The sequence below is a fragment of the Sus scrofa genome, chromosome 9 (assembly GCF_000003025.6).
Source record: "Sus scrofa isolate TJ Tabasco breed Duroc chromosome 9, Sscrofa11.1, whole genome shotgun sequence".
Lineage (NCBI taxonomy): Eukaryota > Metazoa > Chordata > Mammalia > Artiodactyla > Suidae > Sus > Sus scrofa.
The window spans coordinates 4687871-4691067 of record NC_010451.4 but is presented as its reverse complement, the minus strand read 5'-3'; the positions used below and the strand labels follow the sequence as shown (position 1 = coordinate 4691067).

Below are 3197 nucleotides of genomic sequence, written 5' to 3'. Positions count from 1 at the left end.
GAGAAGGTAAAGCCTGGAGTAATTTATTATTGGGGGAAGGAAAGTGGGAAGATGAATGGTAATTAGGTTCATCCATCTACACTTCAAAGTCACCTACTAATACAATAATAAGGCAAGTAGAATTATACAAACCAAGCCATATGGCAAAGTTTTCATTGATATGGGTTTGAGATCTGCTTGGTTTTAGACATGAAAAAGGATGAGGAGGAGGGTTTCAAGTGGGTGGTATGAAAGAGAAATGAGACGGAAAATAATGCACGAGGTGAGGCTCATGAACTCTCCAGATTATACCAATTTAAGGGAAGGGTACACTTAAGGAAAATCAGCCTTTTATTTTCCTTTACATCCTGTCATCTTCTTTCATCATTTTTTTTGTTGTTGTTGTGGTTTGGTATAAGATGGGAGAATGAGCTAGAATCCTGTGGGACGAAGCTGAAGCTACAGGCATGAGTTACATAATCCTTTTCTAATCTTTTTGTTTTGCTGGGAAAAACAAATTAGCATTACTTATTTTACAAAATACATGTTTTTTCTCAAGCCCTGGAAACAGTTTAAGGGGAAAAAAAAAAGATTTGGCATACATAAATTGTTGCTCTTCAGTCCTCTAATATCTTTGACTTATTCCTTAAATGGAAGCAAAATGTGGGATATCAATGGTATCCAGAAAGAAAGCAAAATGCAGGGTAACATATACATTTGCAGCTTTGCTTATGAACAGAAGAAAGAACATTTTTAAGTTATGCCTGTCACTGAAAATGCAGTCTTAGAAACCTGTTCTCGATGTTTCCAAATCATTTCTTCTGTTCCCATGTAGCTCCAGCACACAGGGGTCTTTTGGTGGCAAACCTAAGCCTCCATGCTACTGCTTTAGAGGAGGAAGCACCGTATGGGTGAGAATTGAGAGAACCCACTGTCTTTGATTAGACTGGAGGATGAGCGAACGTGCTGATGAAGAGAGATTTAGGAAGCTGAGAGGCAACCACGTTCCCAATCTGCCCACAGAGAACCTAAGGTGCTGCCCTGATTTAAAGCAGTCTTCACACTATCAAATGACCAGGCCTGTCTCAGTTAACATTAAATCACTGACAGTCAGCTGCTTCCGCAGTATAAAGTGAGCAAAACAATGGTCCTTTTATTTCATGTTTTATATAAAAGTGGTGTACTTATGGAAGTAAATGAATGCTTACCCAAAGATGTAACATTTGTATTTATCAATGTGTGTAAAGGATATATAGGAATGGCAAAGGTGGGCTTATTAACTCTTCGAGGTGGACAACGAAGAGATTAGAGAATGTTCATCAGAGATTAAGAAGATCAGTAGAAGTTTGTCAGGCAGGAAAGGGACCGTAGAACTGAGTCAACGGTTAAAGTAGGTGTGAAGCCACAGAAAAGCAACCCCAGGGAGTATGATTCCAGAGCAGCTGGACGTTCTGGAACACACTGAAGAGAAGTCGTGGCAAGTCCGGGGCTGGAAAGAGATTGGAAAGTTACAGAGTGTATTCACATCAACTTTTTATTTTTTTTATTAAACCATGACCTTTAAATTTTTTAATTTAAAAAAATTTTGAGTAAAAGGGTGCTTTTAATGTAACATTTTAAGTAAACTAATCGGTTTTGGCTATTGAAGGATTACTGATAAAAAACTTTATAAGGAAAAGTATAAGCTACTTAGTGGATATAAAAATTAAAGAGTAGAATACAATAAAACTGCAGAGGGAGGAGAAACGTTCTAAATAACAAGTCAATCTTGTTAATTGCAGAGGAAGAGACTGGGGTGCAGAGTGGTGAAGGGATTTGCCCACTGAGTTACAGACATTCTAGAGAAGAGTTGGCTCGTCAGAGAGCCTGTCACACAGTGTCTGGAGCCTCTGTATATAGGACCATGGAAGAAGCACTTGGCATCCTGCGTTTTGCCCAGAGGGGACTCAGCTGGCTATGCGGCATCTGAGCATGTGAGCTCCTCAGCTCTGACATGGCAGACAACTCTACACGGCACTGCATCTCATCTTTCTTCCTGGTCGGTGTTCCTGGCTTGCAGGACTTGCACTGCTGGATGGGCATCCCCGTCTGCCTCCTGTTCTCCCTGACTCTGCTGGGCAACAGCAGCATCATTGTGGACCGTCAGACTCGAGCCGAGCCTCCACCAGCCGATGTATTTCTTCCTTTGCATGCTGGCCGGTGAACGACGTGGCCCTGGCCTCGTCCACAGCCCCCCAAGATGCTTGGCATCTTCTGGTTGGATGCTCACTGCACTGACTTTGATATGTGCCTCGCACAAATGTATTTCATCCACACATTCTGCATAGCTGAGTCCGCCCTTCTGGTCGCCATGGCCTTTGACCGCTATGTGGCTATTTGCATGCCCCTCCGCTACACAACCATCCTGACGACACCGACGGTCAGCAAGATGGGTCTGGCTGGTGTGACCCGAGCCGTCCTTATGGTTTTGCCAGGTCCTCTCCTCATTAAGAGGCTACCGTGTTACACCCAAGACGTCATCAATCATGCTTATTGTGAGCACATGGCTGTGGTGAAACTGGCCAGCGCTGACACGCGTGTTAACGGGCATATGGCATCTCTGTGGCCCTTTCAGTGATGGTGTTGGACCTCGGGCTCATAGCCACCTCCTACATCAAAATCCTTCAGGCGGTCTTCCGGCTCTCCTCCCAGAACGCCCGCTCCAAAGCCCTGGGCACCTGTGCTGCCCACGTCTGCACTATACTTGTCTCCTACACGCCTGCACTGTTTAGCTTTCTAACCCACCGCATTGGCAGAAGGTGCCCCCAAGTTCCATATAATTTTTGCCAGTTCCTATCTCCTGGTGCCCCCCGCAGTCAACCCCCTGGTGTATGGCGTCAAGACCAGGCAGATTCGTGACCGAGTGATTGGTCTCTTTTTCCCAAAAAGGAAAATTTCTGAAAACTAAAATATGTAAAGTGAAACCCATGTTATAGAATCTGGTTTCATGAAGTCATGGTGCATTAACAATAATTACAATCTTATCCCTAACATGCTACGTTTTGATTCAGCTATGCTTTAATCAGGGAGATGTGATGTGGTACCTTTATCTCTTTTTCTTTAGTTTCAATCTTTTAAAATATTTTCTCTTTTTTTTTTTTTTTTTTTTTTTAGAAATGAAGGCATGCTCTCCCTGTGAAGCTTAATAAATGCTAGCTGTAATGGTTATTATTATTGAA

The 3197-nt window shown here is 43.0% G+C and overlaps 1 pseudogene; it reads left to right on the top strand.

Moving 5' to 3' along the window:
- LOC110255369 lies at positions 1794 to 2926 on the top strand (annotated as a pseudogene).